Here is a 17772-nt window from a genome sequence, read left to right as displayed (position 1 = left end):
TTGCAATGTCCGTACTGTGAGACGCCTAAGACAGCGCTACAGGGAGACAGGACGGACAGCTGATCGTCCTCACATTGGCAGACCACGTGTAACAACACCTGCACAGGATCAGTACATCAGAACATCATACCTGCGGGACAGGTACAGGATGGCAACAACAACTGTCCGAGTTACACCAGGAACGGACTATCCCTCCATCAGTGCTCAGACTGTCCGCAATAGGCTGAGAGAGGCTGGACTGAGGGCTTGTATGCCTGTTGTAAGGCAGGTCCTCACCAGACATCACCGGCAACAATGTTGCATATGGGCACAAACCCACCATCGCTTGATCAGACAGGACTTGCAAAAGGTGCTATTCGTTGACGAGTCGTGGATTTGTCTAACCAGGGGTGATGGTCAGATTTGCGTTTAGGAGGAATGAGCATTACACCGAGGCCTGTACTCTGGAGCGGGATCGATTTGTAGGTGGAAGGTCCGTCATAGTCTGGGGCGGTGTGTCACAGCATCATCGGACTGAGCTTGATGTCATTGCAGGCAATCTCAACGCTGTGCGTTACAGGGAAGACATCCTCCTCCCTCATGTGGTACCCTTCCTGCAGGCTCATCCTGACACAACCCTTCAGCATGACAATGCCACCAGCCATACTGCTCGATCTGTGCGTAATTCCCTGCAAGACAGGAATCTCAGTATTTTGCCATGGCCAGCGAAGAGCCCGGATCTCAATGCCATTGAGCATATCTGGGACCTGTTGGATCGGAGGGTGAGGGTAAGGGTCATTCCCCCTAGAAATGTTCGGGAACTTGCAGGTGCCTTTGTGGAAGAGTGGGGTAACATCTCACAGCAAGAACTGAAACATCTGGTGCAGTCAATGAGGAAGAGATGCACTGCAGTACTTAATGCAGCTGGTGGCCACACCAGATGCTGACTGTTACTTTTGATTTTGACCCCCCCTTTGTTCAGGGACACATTATTCCATTTCTGTTAGTCACATGTCTGTGGAACTTGTTCAGTTTATGTCTCAGTTGGTGAATCATGTTATGTTCATCCAAATATGTATTAATGTTAAGTTTGCTGAAAAGAAACGCAGTTGACAGTGAGTTTCTTTTTTTTGCTGAGTTTACATTATTTGGAGCCACTTAGTTTTTTTTGTTTATAGCTTTTAGTCAAATTAGGCCTTTTATCATTAGATGAATAGCACTCATATTTAGGCTAATCTGCATGTCATTGTGTCCTTGATAGAGAATATGAGCTGCATGCAACAACTCAATTAGGTCGTAATCACTCCATTGTCTGTGATTGTCTGTGATTGTCTGTGATTGTCTGTGATTTGGTTCAGTGGCAGGGTGGGTAGAGGTCAGTGGAGGCCTCTCCGTGGCGAAAAAAGAAAAAGTGAAACAGTTCAAAAAGTATTATTTTTAGATAAAACTACACTAAATATATTCACGTCACCAAATAACTGATTAAAACACAATGTTTTGCAATGAGGGTCTACAGTAGCCTAAACAGCACTCTGTAGGGTAGCACCATGGTGTAGCCGGAGGACAGATAGTTTCTGTCCTCCTCTGGGTACAATACAAAACCTAGGAGGTTCAAGGTTCTTAGCCCCTTCAGTAAACTTACACAGTAATTATGACAACTTCTGGAGGACGTCCTCCAACCCATCAGAGCTCTTGCAGCATGAACTGACATGTTGTCCACCCAATAAAAGGATCAGAGAATGAATCTAGTACTGAAAGCATAAGCTACAGCAAGCTAGCACTGCAGTACATAAAATGTGGTGAGTAGTTGACAGAGAGAAACACAATAGTTGGGCAGTTTTAAATAAATACATTTCTTCAAAAATTAAGGGGAAACAGCAGAAAGAGAGAGATAGCTATATTTCATTGTTAGGAGTTAGGAGTTAAGAAAACGGCCCTTGCCTTAATTGTCGAAAAAAGTGAGGAGAGAGGAAACCCCAACTTAATTTGGTCTATAATCAATAGCCTAACTGTTAAATGTGCCTGGCTTTAGAAATCATCCATATATAACTACAGAAATAACACAGATCCTGCTTCTGTTGCCTGTTTGAGTGTTTGTTTAATAACCTACTGATTCCGTGAGCGGATAAACAATTTCACAGATTCAACTGTTTTTAACCTTTGCTATGCTGTTACAAAGGCTTTACACATGTATTTAGTGTTGTTTACACGGTTCCAATTTGTCAGAAAAATGATATTTATAATAATAACAACCCTCCTTTTTCTTGATATCCTTATTGTTATTATTACTATTATTATTGTGATCATCATTATAATAATAAGTAATGCCATTGTCATTAGTAGGTTTAGTATAGCAGCCTTGTATAACCACCATTGAGCTGCAGGCCTAAGAGCGCATGCTGTTTAGTGTTAATACTGTAACTTACTTAGGCCTATATTCAATACTTATTATATAGGCTACAGTACTCTATGCATCAATCATTCATTAATTTATGTCATCACACAGAATATGAGTCATTCATGATTTGAAATGCAATCAAGAATTTTAGATTTAAAATAAAATAACAAATTGACACTTGAATAATGGTGCTTGCCTACGGAGCTGTGAGGGGAACAGCACCTCAGTACCTCCAGGCTCTGATCAGGCCCTACACCCAAACCTGGGCACTGCGTTCATCCACCTCTGGCCTGCTCGCCTCCCTAACACTGAGGAAGTACAGTTCCCGCTCAGCCCAGTCAAAACTGTTCGCTGCTCTGGCCCCCCAATGGTGGAACAAACTCCCTCACGACGCCAGGACAGCGGAGTCAATCACCACCTTCCGGAGACACCTGAAACCCCACCTCTTTAATAAGCGATAAAATTAATCAGGAGGCGATGTAAAGATCATTAGCTGTCCGTCTGGAAAAATGTCCGGCTAGAAACTCAACGAAAATATCCGGTCCTAGACCTGAAGAAATACGGTGCCTTGCATGTGTTTGACCAAGAAAAAACTCGAAGGGAAATGACAAGACTCTAGACACCGTGTGGAAGCTGTAGGTACTGCAACCTCAGTCAATTAATTGTGGTTCACCTTTATCAATGGGTTCAAGTAGCGCATGGATATATTTTCCCATTTTCAGTGATCAGTTTTTCCTGTGCTTTTCGATGTAAATGCCGTTCTGGTAAAGCCACAGCAGTGATTTAACCAGTTTTATAAACATCTGAGTGTTTTCTATCCACACAGACTAAGCAAATGCATATACTATATTCCTGGCATGAGTAGCAGGGCGCTGAAATGTTGCGCGATTTTTAACAGAATGTTCAAAAAAGTAGAGGGTAGAAGGAAGAGGTTAAGGAATACCTAGGATAGGATAAAGTAATCCTTCTCACCCCCCTTAAAAGATTTAGATGCACTATTGTAAAGTGGCTGCTCCACTGGATGTCATAAGGTGAATGCACCAATTTGTAAGTCGCTCTGGATAAGAGTGTCTGCTAAATGACTTAAATGTAAATGTAAATAATTAGCATAAACAATAAATAAACCGTTCCATTCATGAAATTGCATTCACGATTGAATATGACTGCTTTTAGTCTTTGCTGTAATAAAGGCTTTACAATAAATCAATAAAAACCGTTACAACAGACTCTCTGGTACGCTTATTTAGTGTTATTTACATTGTTCCAAACGGTTAGAAAATGATATTGTCATCTAACAGCACCTGTTTAACACACATAATATGTATGCAGTGTTTGCTCCTTACCTTCTTTTTCTTGATCTCCAGTATTTTCCACAACTAGTCACATTTATTCCATACATCAGAGTTCCCTTTTACCTCCTGAGCAACCAGTAAACATTCCCCCATTTCGAGTTATTTTGTCACATCCTCTGCATCCATTTTGCTGTCACATTTGTCACGGTTTTCGGAGTTTGTTATAACCAATTTATTGATGTGATTATGATATGCTATAGGTCAGGCCCTATTGGTCACGTGCATGTGATGCATACATGTGCCACGTAAAGAGAACAAGGGTTGAGGGAGTTGGTTTGAGGGATTTTGGTATCAGAACTTTTCAGTCAGAAATGGCTGTAATTATGTTGCAGCTTCAGCATGATAAACACTGTTGATGTTCTGTGGTGTCGCTGCAGCAGGGAGGAGAGAGACACACTGTTGATGTTCTGTGGTGTCGCTGCAGCAGGGAGGAGAGAGACACAACGGGTGCTAGTCAGTCACTTATTGTCATCTTTTTATTTACACAGTGCAGCAAGTCTGAGCTCGGTCCGGCACAATCAAATCAATTGCGGTCCGACTCCTTCTAGTCATTTGTATATCTTTATTATTTCATCAAACAGTGTGCTTAAATCATCAGACAAGCTCTGTGCATATAGTTGATTTGATTCAAACACATAGGTTGTCTCTATATATGGAAAAATACACGTTTAAAAAATTTGACCAATCGATTAGTCGAAAGAACAGATGACTCTCGGTCAAGCAAGATTTTTTTTAGTCGGACAGCCCTACAAGGCGGTAATGAATGTGTCACTGTCTGTCACCTTGATTACTCCAATTTGTCTCTCGACCTACGTTATAAACTTTAATTCGTAGTCTAGGTCGTAGCAACCTCATGATGAGTATAGTGAAAAATGTTGTATCATGTAGTAGTCTTTACCTGTTGATGTTACATTGAGCTGGGTGAATGGAATACGAATGACAGTCATCTAATATGCTGTAATAGAAATAAGGCCATGTTCATAAAAAAATACAAATCCCCCTCCCTAATCTTAAACGGCACCGACTGCCACTGATAGAGATAATTCTGTCTGTCTGATGCCTGCAAGGCTGTCAATCCTAGACAGAGGATGGGTGCATTATCTCTCTCTCTCTCTTTCTCTCTCTCTCTCTATGAATCTCATTTTCTACTTCCCCTCCTTCCATTCTTGTCTATTCCTGTCTCTGTCTGTCTCTCCCTCCATCGCCTTTTTACATGTTTGTCTCCCTCATTCATCGGCTTTTCTCCTATGCCTGACTCGGCACCCTCTAACCTTTCTCTCTCTCACTGGAGTAGACAGTAAAAAATGAATAGACAAGAGATGTCGATTTTCCCTGTGTTTCAGTATAAGTTTTGATAGTCTAATAATATAGTGACAAGGAGTTAGGATATGTCACGCCCTGGTCAAAGTATTTTGTGTTTATCTTCATGTATTGGGTCAGGCCAGGGTGTGGCATGGGTTTTTGTATGTGGTGTGTATATATTGGGATTGTAGCTAGTGGGGTGATCTAGCAAAGTCTATGGCTGTCTGGAGTGGTTCTCAATCAGAGGCAGGTGTTTATTGTTGTCTCTGATTGGGAACCATATTTAGGCAGCCATATTCTTTGAGTTTGTCGTGGGTGATTGTCCTTAGTGTCTTGATGTCCTTGGTCTGTGTGTATGTGCACCAGTATTAGGCTGTTTCGGTTTTTGTTACGTTTATTGTTTTGTAGTGTTTAATATAGATTTGTGTTACGTTTGTTGAATAAACATGGATCGCAATCTACACGCTGCATTTTGGTCCGACTCTCCTTCACCACATGAGAACCGTTACAGGATATGTGTATGCTATTGTGTATGTATATGTGTATGTAATTAAAGATAATCGAGATAATAAGCTCCCAACAGAAAAATGACGAGGAATGTCTAGCATTTTGCATACTGTATAAATGATAGTGTTTTTCGTGTAGAAAATGTGGTATGCTGGTATGCTTTTAAACTGCCTTCATTGGTCTGGTTTTAACCCTGCTTCACCAATAGATCAAATTAACACACCATTTAAGCAAATGCACCTGTGCTAATGTTAAGCTTTGAAAACATAAAACGCCTACCTACTAATAGTGCTATTACACACAGTTAATGAAAACAATTTCATCCTGCATAAACAGACATCTGGAGAACATGGATGTCACTAGTTGTTTTTTCTCGCATGAAGCATGATTGGTCCTCAACAGAGGGAGAGAGGGAGAATGCAATTACCTGTCTGCTCGATAGATGATCTGCCTTCCATCAAATTGTGTCAGCTGGCACAGACCCGTTAGAGGAAGGAGGGACAGGGAATTGGAGAAAGGAGGATGGCGAGAAAGGAGAAGGATGGAGGGAGGGAAAGCAGAGGGATGGAGGGAGGAGAGCCCCACTGCCACACAGGGAGTTAGCTATGCAAACAGCAGATGGCTCTATGATACTGTAAGTTTCCATTCCTGTTCTCAGTCTTTGCTGCAGACAGCAGAGCTGACTTAAGAACAACTGGAGAATGAAGAAGTCACTTCTCGCTCAACACTCAATCTATCAACCCTTCTTCCCTTCTGGGATGTGATACAGAAAGACAACATGGCAGATTCCAATCAATATTAATTAAAAAGTCAGATCAGTTTGTCATGCTTTAATTTCCTTCAGATCAGATTGTCATGGATGTACTGTAATGTATATGAGAACATGAAGCATGAGCCCATTTGTGGAGAACTTTAAAGATGATCTATATATCTAGATAATGCAATAATCAACAACATTCTTTGTTTTATTACTAATTTATTTATCACACTTCAAGTCGCTTGACATGTAGCTTTATAACTAATGAGGTGTGGTGGTTTTACTGGCGCTTTTACACTCGCCGAAGCATCACCCAGGTGGGAGCTTCATTTCAGTTGACAATCCAACTTATCTACGGAGGAGGAGGAGGAGGAGGAGCTGTAACTATAGAAGACCATGAGGTGCCAGATGAAGAGCTCTGTGGCCTGTTTGTCAGATGTCTCTACCTCCCTGTCTGTCAGATGTCTCTACCTCTCTGTCTGTCAGATGTCTCTACCTCTCTGTCTGTCAGATGTCTCTACCTCTCTGTCTGTCAGATGTCTCTACCTCTCTGTCTGTCAGATGTCTCTACCTCTCTGTCTGTCAGATGTCTCTACCTCTGTCTGTCAGATGTCTCTACCTCTCTGTCTGTCAGATGTCTCTACCTCTCTGTCTGTCTGATGTCTCTACCTCTCTGTCTGTCTGATGTCTCTACCTCTCTGTCTGTCAGATGTCTCTACCTCTCTGTCTGTCAGATGTCTCTACCTCCCTGTCTGTCAGATGTCTCTACCTCTCTGTCTGTCAGATGTCTCTACCTCTCTGTCTGTCACATGCCTCTACCTCTGTCTGTCAGATGTCTCTACCTCTCTGTCTGTCAGATGTCTCTACCTCCCTGTCTGTCAGATGTCTCTACCTCTCTGTCTGTCAGATGTCTCTACCTCTCTGTCTGTCAGATGTCTCTACCTCTGTCAGATGTCTCTACCTCTCTGTCTGTCAGATGTCTCTACCTCTCTGTCTGTCAGATGTCTCTACCTCCCTGTCTGTCAGATGTCTCTACCTCTCTGTCTGTCAGATGTCTCTACCTCTCTGTCTGTCAGATGTCTCTACCTCTCTGTCTGTCAGATGTCTCTACCTCTCTGTCTGTCAGATGTCTCTACCTCTCTGTCTGTCAGATGTCTCTACCTCTCTGTCTGTCAGATGTCTCTACCTCTCTGTCTGTCAGATGTCTCTACCTCTCTGTCTGGCTGTACCATCTGTGCTCCCTCCTCTCAAGATACTATGTCTCTGAACTGTCTATCATCTACATCTGTGGAAGACCATCGCCCAAGAATGGCCAGATCCCTAAATGTGTTTTGTTGAATAGATTTTTGTTTATTTTGTTTTTAAAGTGACTTTGAGATTCTACTTGTAATGAAGAGTGCTATATAAAATACATCTATTGTCATTATTAATGCATGCAATAGATTAGATCACCAACTATCTTCAGCCGTCCTAGCTGTAAACTGAGTTGTTGCAGTTGCCATGGCTATTAATAATCTGCAATTGTGTCCTTCTCTCAAATATGAGAATGGATTGAATAGACTAGTTGTTTTGTGGCAACACTTTGCACTTCTATTTTGAGTTCAGTACAAGTTGGACAGTGTCATTATTGTGGACCAACAGCCGTACCAGGCACTGTTACATTTGCTAAATCAGTCTACTGTAGTCATTTTTTCTTCTGTCTGCCTTTTCAGCAAAATAGCCTAAACAGTGTCTGGTTTAGAGAGGAGAGGGGGGATGAGGTCGAGCCATTGGAAATGGTGCCTAGGGACTGTGAAATGTCAAGGGACCTCTGGATTCAGTTGAAAGAAAGATGAGGTGACAGATCGACGGGGGATGGATGGATACGAAGACAGACAGTAAAGATCTAAAGAGAAATAGGACCTCAGCTGAAGAGCAGATTGATCGTACTTGCGTTCCAAGATTTTTCTTACACAATGGAGAATATTTTCTCTTATTTCATCTGTTATTTTAAAGGAACTCCCTTGCCTAGTGGCTTAGTGATTGGACAACTAGCTAGTACGTAGCTAGCTGGACAATTTTTCTGCTCAGTCATAATAATAATGTGCAGTGATGCGTGTCACATTACCTCCCCTCCCACTGAGAGGGCAGTGGAGGGTTTGGAGGGGGTGGAGGAGGGGAGCAGAGAGGGACCTTTATCGACAGAGCCACTGTAAAGGTTAGGGGTCAATCTAGCTTCAGTGGCCCTTCCTTTTTCATTTTCTCTTTCTTTTGACATAATTTTCCAAAAGGGGAATGGCCATGTTAGTTGTGTTTATAGAAGAATACTTGCTACGACTGTGGCCTAATACTCCTTGTAGCTTAGTTTAAGGATTTTGTTTTGGGGTAGTTCCCCATGTTCTCTGTAGAAAAGTCAAGTAGGGCAATAACCAAAACACTTTACACTCTACATAGAGAACCAGAAAAAGGGGACAAAACACCTACTTTTCCCTTCCATTAGCTTCAGCCTGCTAATACAACAGGGGCAGGTAGAGAAATAGCCTGTTTGTGTAGTTTGTGTATGGAGATAATTACGGACAAGCTAAAGGTTGTTTCCCTCAGTCACTTAGTATTCTCATACAGAAATCCTGAGGCTCTAGTTATAGGGTGCCGGTTCTGCTGGGTTTGAAACATTCTCCCTGGGGGTTTAAAGTAATATATCTGATGCTGTTACGCCAGCCTTAGAAAACAAATGAATACACAGCAAGTGAATACAGTATTAGCTCCAGCTTTGAAATGCACTAAGAGGTACAGTACAGCGTTAAAGACACACCAGTTTATTTTGAACTTGAACTGAACTTGTTCCACAATATTAAAATCACATATCTCTCCCTGGAATAATAATGATAAGCACTGTGGATTTCCAACAGCAGTCTGAGTGTCAGTAGCTAAAGCTGTAGACCCTATAGGGAGCTATCCAATACAAGAACCACCCATACATGACATAACATTTCCACCATAAATGACTAGACTAGGGGCTCATAGGTATTAGACTAGGGGCTCTATAGGTATTAGACTAGGGGCTCTATAAGTATTAGACTAGGGGCTCTATAGGTATTAGACTAGGGGCTCTATAGGTATTAGACTAGGGGCTCTATAAGTATTAGACTATCTATAAGTATTAGACTCTAGGGGGGGCTCTATAAGTATTAGACTAGGGGCTCTATAGGTATTAGACTAGGGGCTCTATAGGTATTAGACTAGGGGCTCTATAGGTATTAGACTAGGGCTCTATAGGACTCTCTATAGGTATTAGACCAGGGGCTCTCTATAAGTATTAGACTAGGGGCTCTATAGGTATTAGACTAGGGGCTCTATAAGTATTAGACTAGGGGCTCTATAGGTATTAGACTAGGGGCTCTATAGGTATTAGACTAGGGGCTCTATAGGTATTAGACTAGGGGCTATATAGGTATTAGACTAGGGGCTCTATAGGTATTAGACTAGGGGCTCTATAAGTATTAGACTAGGGGCTCTATAGGTATTAGACTAGGGGCTCTATAGGTATTAGACTAGGGGCTCTATAGGTATTAGACTAGGGGCTCTATTAGACTAGGGGCTCTATAGGTATTAGACTAGGGCTCTATAGGTATTAGACTAGGGCTCTATAGGTATTAGACTCTATAGGGGGGCTCTATAGGTATTAGACTAGGGGCTCTATAGGTATTAGACTAGGGCTCTATAGGTATTAGACTAGGGCTCTATAGGCTAGGGGCTCTATAAGTATTAGACTAGGGGCTCTATAGGTATTATACTAGGGGCTCTATAGGTATTAGACTAGGGCTCTCTATAGGTATTAGACTAGGGGCTCTATAGGTATTAGACTAGGGCTCTATAGGTATTAGACTAGGGCTCTATAGTATTAGACTAGGGGCTCTATAGGTATTAGACTAGGGGCTCTATAGGTATTAGACTAGGGGGCTCTATAGGTATTAGACTCTATAGGTATTAGACTAGGGGGTATTAGACTCTCTATAGGTATTAGACTAGGGGCTCTAGACTAGGGCTCTATAGGTATTAGACTAGGGGCTCTATAGGTATTAGACTAGGGGCTCTATAGGTATTAGACTAGGGGCTCTATAGGTATTAGACTAGGGGCTCTATAGGTATTAGACTAGGGCTCTATAAGTATTAAACTAGGGGCTCTATAAGTATTAGACTAGGGCTCTATAGGTATTAGACTAGGGCTCTATAGGTATTAGACTAGGGGCTCTATAGGTATTAGACTAGGGCTCTATAGGTATTAGACTAGGGCTCTATAGGTATTAGACTAGGGGCTCTATAGGTATTAGACTAGGGCTCTATAGGTCTATCTAGGTATTAGACTAGGGGCTCTATAGGTATTAGACTAGGGGCTCTATAGGTATTAGACTAGGGCTCTATAGGTATTAGACTAGGGGCTCTATAAGTATTAAACTAGGGGCTCTATAAGTATTAGACTAGGGGCTCTATATGTATTAGACTAGGGGCTCTATAGGTATTAGACTAGGGGCTCTATAGGTATTAGACTAGGGGCTCTATAGGTATTAGACTAGGGGGTATTAGACTAGGTCTATAGGTATTAGACTAGGGGCTCTATAGGTATTAGACTAGGGGCTCTATAGGTATTAGACTAGGGGCTCTATAGGTATTAGACTAGGGTCTCTATAGGTATTAGACTAGGGGCTCTATAGGTATTAGACTAGGGGCTCTATAGGTATTAGACCAGGGGCTCTATAGGTATTAGACTAGGGGCTCTATAGGTATTAGACTAGGGGCTCTATAGGTATTAGACTAGGGGCTATATAGGTATTAGACTAGGGGCTCTATGGGTATTAGACTAGGGGCTCTATAGGTATTAGACTAGGGGCTCTATAGGTATTAGACTAGGGGCTCTATAGGTATTAGACTAGAGGCTCTATAGCACATATGTCAGAGTCAAGGCCCGCGGGCCACATCCGGCCCGCAAGAAGGTTTTTTACGGCCCCTGGGATGATCTTGATTTATTATTAGAACCGGCCCGCAGCAAGCCGGCAGCCCGCAGATCTTTTACACGCACCAATACTACATTTCCCACAATGCAAAGGTGACGCACCGAGCAGTAGGCTGCTTCATTTCAATATTTATTGGCACAGCAGTCGTCAGCATCACAGTAAAATTAACTTTCAGATACCCATCAAAAATGGCAAAACGGAAGGTGGATACTGAGAACCGGGGTTTCAAACAAGGTGGGAGTCGGAGTATATGTTCACGAAGGTAGCTGGAAAACCTGTGTGTCTTCTGTGTGGAGAAAGTGTGGCGGTACTGAAAGAGTATAATCTGAGACGACATTATGAAACGAAACACGCGGACAAAAACAAGAATATGGACATGGAACAAAGGCTACAAAAGGCAGAGGAATTAAAACGAGGCCTCAAATCTCGACAGGCTCTGTTCAAAAAAGCCAAATCACAAGGCCAGGCTGCTGTCAAGGCCAGTTTTATTTTGGCAGAAGAGATCGCTAAATCAGCCCGGCCATTTACGGAGGGGGATTTCATCAAAAACTGCATGATTAAAGTTTGTGACGAAGTTTGCCCAGAAAAAAAGGCAACTCTTTTTAAATGTGAGTCTGAGCAGAAACACCATTGCCGAGAGAGTAGACCAGTTGTCCATCAATCTAAAAGAGCAGCTTGTGAAAAAGGGAAAAGATTTTATTGCATATTCCTTGGCTGTGGATGAGAGCACCGACATTTCTGACATTGCCCAGTTGTCAATTTTCATCCGCGGAGTGGACTCAACCTAAGCGTGACAGAGGAGTTTTTGGCTTTACGTCCTATGCATGGCACAACTACGGGGCATGATTTGTATGAAGAGGTGTCAAGATGTGTAAATGAGATGGAGCTGCCTTGGGAAAACTCGTGGGTTTGACAACCGACGGAGCACCTGCGATGTGTGGACACAGGAGCGGACTGGTGGCGAAGATACGGGAAAAGATGCAAGAGGAAAACGCGACAGGTGAGCTGACAGCTTATCATTGTATCATACACCAGGAAGCGTTGTGCGGTAAAGCCTTGAAAATGGAGCATGTAATGAGCATCATCACGCGCACAGTTAACTTTATCAGAGCCAAAGGTTTGAATCACCGCCAGTTCAAGGCATTTCTGACGGAGTTAGAAACGGAGCATGGTGATTTGCCTTATCACACAGAGGTGCGATGGCTAAGCCAGGGAAAGGTGCTTCAAAGATGTTTCGAGCCGTGAGGAGATTTGTCTGTTCTTGGACAGCAAAGGGAAAGACACAACACAACTCCGAGACGAAATGTTTCTGTGTGAAATGGCTTTTCTGTGTGACATTACGAGTCATCTGAATGCAATAAACTTGCAGCTGCAGGGTCGGGATCGTGTCATCTCTGATATGTACAGTACAGTGAAGGCATTTAAAACCAAACTGACTCTGTGGGAGACGCAGATGCGGAAAGAAAATTTGAGCCACTTTCCCAGCTGCCAGACCATGAAAGAGAAGCTCTCTACCAGTGCGTTCCCGAGCACACAGTTGGCTGATAAAATAGGTATGCTTGCCGCTGACTTTCGACGCCTACGATTTGCTGACTTTGAAGCACAAAAAAGCAGGTTGGAACTGCTCGCAACCCATTTGCTGTTGACGTGGAAAGCTCACCACCAAACCTCCAAATGGAGTTGATTGACCTCCAATGCAATGATGCACTGAGGGCAAAATATGCGGCAGTGGGTGCTGCGGAGTTCGCCCGTTTCCTCCCCGGCACAATGCCCCAGCTGCGCATCCAGGCTGCTCAAACGTTGTCTATGTTTGGCAGCACATACCTGTGTGAACAACTGTTTTCTTTGATGAACCTGAACAAAACATCACACAGAAGTCGACTTACTGCTGAACACCTCCACTCAATTCTGAGGATTTCTTCAGCTCAGAGCCTTACCCCGAACATTGATGAACTTGTGGAAAAGATGGGACACCACCAAGTATCACCTCAACCTCAAACAAGTGAACATTACTGTGCAATCACATATTTAGAGTTTTTACTCAGTTCAAGTTTAAAAGTTAAAATTTAATATTTGTTTTCACTGCATGTTACTTCTCCTTAAACAAAGTGTTGTTTTTGATTAATAGATTTTTGCACTTTATTTTTTGTATTTCAATCCAATTATATTTTAAAATATTTCAGTTGAGTGGATGATAGAAAATTGCTATTATTGTTTTTTCTTTGAAGTAAATTTAGCCCACTTTTGCTAAAATAGAAAATATAGTCTACTGATGGTGCCTTGAATACCGGTTTCTTTCATTTAATGTTCATGTTATGGGGATATTTATATAAAGGAAATTTGTCTTTTGTGTCTGTTGAAAATTAAAGATTACTGACAGAGCCATAAGAAAATATTGCTTTATTTATCTGATCATATTGTAATATATTTGTTAGGTTTTCAGTAGGTTCAATTAGGTTCACTAGACTATATGCGTCATTTAAAAATTTTTCAATGAACATTCGAACAGTCAGGCCCTCGTCTTGTAGCTGATTTTTTTATTTGGCCCTCCGTCCATTTGACTTTGACACCCCTGCTCTATAGGTATTAGACTAGGGGCTCTATAGGTATTATACTAGGGGCTCTATAGGTATTAGACTAGGGGCTCTATAGGTATTAGACTAGGGGCTCTATAGGTATTAGACTAGGGCTCTATAAGTATTAGACTAGGGGCTCTATAGGTATTAGACTAGGGCTCTATAGGTATTAGACTAGGGGCTCTATAGGTATTAGACTAGGGGCTCTATAGGTATTAGACTAGGGGCTCTATAAGTATTAGACTAGGGGCTCTATAGGTATTAGACTAGGGGCTCTATAGGTATTAGACTAGGGGCTCTATAGGTATTAGACTAGGGGCTCTATAGGTATTAGACTAGGGGCTCTATAGGTATTAGACTAGGGGCTCTATAGGTATTAGACTAGGGGCTCTATAAGTATTAGACTAGGGGCTCTATAAGTATTAGACTAGGGGCTCTATAGGTATTAGACTAGGGGCTCTATAGGTATTAGACTAGGGGCTCTATAGGTATTAGACTAGGGGCTCTATAAGTATTAGACTAGGGGCTCTATAAGTATTAGACTAGGGGCTCTATAAGTATTAGACTAGGGGCTCTATAGGTATTAGACTAGGGGCTCTATAGGTATTAGACTAGGGGCTCTATAAGTATTAGACTAGGGGCTCTATAGGTATTAGACTAGGGGCTCTATAGGTATTAGACTAAGGGCTCTATAGGTATTAGACTAGGGGCTCTATAAGTATTAGACTAGGGGCTCTATTCAGCATTGCGGAAGTTCAGCTTTACAGCGCAATTTAAATTTAAAGGCAATGTTACCACTTTAGCGGAGACTGCAGTCGCGGTAAACGCATAGAAATGACCTTTACATTTCTATTTGGAAATGTGTAACGCCTCAGCGATCCAGATTGAATAGAGCCCTAGGAGATGCGTCTGCGCAACATATTCCTCCTTTTCTAAATTATAGTGCCTAATCCTTGGCAGTTGAAGACAGGATATCCAACTAAAAAGAGAAACATTACCATCTCGCTGAATCTATTCCTCTGATATGTTAGGCCAATCATGATGTTGGAGCCAGTCTAGCGTTAGCGGCAGTGAATAGAGCACTTCCTCCACAGTGGGGGACACTCCTCAGGGAGAAGCAATAGCAGGAGGGTTAATGGGTACAGCTGTGTGATGAGGAGGTAGATCTATATAGAATAGGAAATATGTACGGATGAATCGGCCCTGCAGCCAGAACCAACTGCAGTACGGAACCCGAGAGACCAGACTCTCTCTCTGAGATAATCACATGACACTTGTATTCTTTCAATATACCAACAGAGCAGCAGATTCCCCGACCCAGCCCTCAACCTCCAACTGAGCATGCACTGTATTTCCATTATTTCTGTTCTGTTGGAATCCGGCTGTTAGTGTTACAAACCTTGGGCTGGTTTTGCCATAGCGATAGAACTTAAGCTTTTACGAGGGTTATCATGTTACGATCTGTGATAGAATCAAGCTCAGTTTTTGTAAATTATGAGGAACAAAGACCAGGCTCTTCAGTTAACTCATGTAGCAGTATAGCCACAATGAGTGAAAAGGAGAGAGGATAAGGAAACCGAGAGAAAGATGGATTGGGATGTCACTCAGGTGATTAAAGGAAGGAATCTCAACTACTGTAGGTGAGTGATGAGTCTGTGGTTGCACTCTCAAGTGTGTTGGTGCCACCTGGACCAGAGGAGCACAGACAAAGGGCAGAAACATCCAATCAAATGGAATATAGACAACGTGACAGTTTTGTATTGATGTTATATTCCCATGCTGCTCTTGTTATATTCACTTCTTGCTCTTGATTGGGTAGTTATCAGGAAGTACAGGTCCCATTTTATCAGGACTATTATCAGATCTGGCTAAAGAACACTGAATTACTGCATTTACATGTTGAAGGGTTACCCAGTTGGTTCTTAAGATATAATAATGGTGAAGGAAAGGATTAAGATAAAGCAAGCTGCTGAAAGATTACCATTGGGCACATACGCCAGTTCAACGTCTATTCAACGTACACTGAACAAAAATATAAACGCAACATGTAAAGTGTTGGTCCCATGTTTCATGAGCTGACATAAAAGATCCCAGAAATTGTCCATACGCACAAAAAGCTTTCTTTGCTTACATTGTGTGCACACATTTGTTTACATCCCTGTTAGTGAGCAACAGCATGATCATTACACAGATGCACCTTGTGCTGGGGACAATAAAAGGCCACTTTAAAATGTGCAGTTTTGTCACACAACAAAATGCAACAGATGTCTCAAGTTTTGAGGGAGCGTGTCCACCAGAGCTGTTGCCAGGGATCTGTACACAATTCCTGGAAGCTGAAAATGTCCCAGTTCTTCCATGGCCTGCATTTCTGGGAGAACGAGAGAGACTGGAGTTGTTAGATAAAACTGAAACTAAGAGAGTACAAAGAGACGGTTCCTTCTCACTGATTCCCTGGTTGACTTGGGAGTGGCTGGGGTGGGTGGTTGGTGACAGGGTAAGGGGGGTAATTGTCTGTGTGCATCATTGACAAGTGAGTAATACTTATCTGCTGCAACTGTAGCCTCTGCTTAATAGGGCCATATTAAGTTTGGGATTTTGGCAGTGAGGCCTTTTATCTACTTCCCCAGAGTCAGATAAACTTGTGGATACCATTTTGATGTATCTGCATCCAGTATGAAGTAAGTTTAGTAGTTTTGCAAGCGAATGCTAACTAGCTTAGTGCAATGACTGGAAGTCTACAGGAACAGCATGCTAGCTGTTCCCATAGACTTCCAGTTGTTGCACTAACGCCAGTTAGCAATTTCGCTAACACTAGTTATCAACTTCCTTCAAACTGCACGTACATATCGGAGCTGACAAGTTGAAAAATCTGTCAATGTGTCCTTGAGCAAGGCACTTAACCCTAATTTTCTCCATGGGCACCGTACTACTATGGCTGCACTACTACCCTAAAATTTCACTACACCAATCCAGTGAATGTGATAATACAACTTAAAAAAAATATACACTACTGGTCAAAAGTTTTAGAACACCTACTCATTCAAGGGTTTTTCTTTATTTTTACTATTTTCTACTTTGTAGAATAATAGTGAAGACATCAAAACTATGAAATAACACATATGGAATCATGTAGTAACCAAAAAAGTGTTAAACAAATCGAAATATATTTGAGATTCTTCAAATAGCCACATTTTGCCTTGATGCCAGCTTTGCACACTCTTGGCATTCTCTCAACCAGCTTCACCTGGAATGTTTTTCCAACAGTCTTGAAGGAATTCCCACGTATGCTGAGCACTTGTTGTCTGCTTTTCCTTCACTCTGCGGTCCGACTCACCCCAAACCATCTCAATTGGGTTGAGGTTGGGGGATTGTGGAGGCCAGGTCATCTGATGCAGCACTCCATCACTCTCCTTCTTGGTAAAATAGCCCTTACACAGCATGGTGTTATGGGTCATTGTCCTGTTGAAAAACAAATTATATTCTCACTAAGCCTAAACCAGATGGGATGGCGTATCGCTGCAGAATACTGTGGTAGCCATGCTCGTTGTGTGCCTTGAATTCTAAATAAATCACCGACAGTGGCACCAGAAAAGCACCCCCACACCATAACACATCCTCCTCCATGCTTCACAGTGGGAACGACACATGCAGAGATCATCCGTTCACCCACACTGCATCTCATAAAGACACGGCAGTTGGAATCAAAAATCTCAGATTTGGACTCATCAGACCAAAGGACAGATTTACACCGGTCTAATGTCCATTGCTCGTGTTTCTTGGCCCAATCAAGTCTCTTCTTATTGGTGTCCATTAGTAGTGGTTTGTTTGCAGCAATCGACCGCGACCACTTTGAATAATCTCAAGTATTGGTTACTACATGATTCCATATGTGTTATTTCATAGGTTTGAC

At 42.2% G+C, this 17772-nt stretch overlaps 1 protein-coding gene across 1 annotated transcript in view; it reads left to right on the top strand.

Annotated features, from left to right (window-relative positions):
* The window catches only part of LOC115120662 (microtubule-associated protein 1B-like), a 41145-nt gene that overhangs the window by 11879 nt on the left and 11494 nt on the right, over positions 1-17772 (top strand). The gene's annotated exons all lie outside the window — the stretch shown is intronic.

This window comes from Oncorhynchus nerka, linkage group LG4 (assembly GCF_034236695.1).
Source record: "Oncorhynchus nerka isolate Pitt River linkage group LG4, Oner_Uvic_2.0, whole genome shotgun sequence".
NCBI classification, from domain to species: Eukaryota; Metazoa; Chordata; class Actinopteri; order Salmoniformes; family Salmonidae; genus Oncorhynchus; species Oncorhynchus nerka.
The sequence above is the reverse complement of the archived record's forward strand: the minus strand, read 5'-3'. Positions and strand labels throughout refer to the sequence as shown.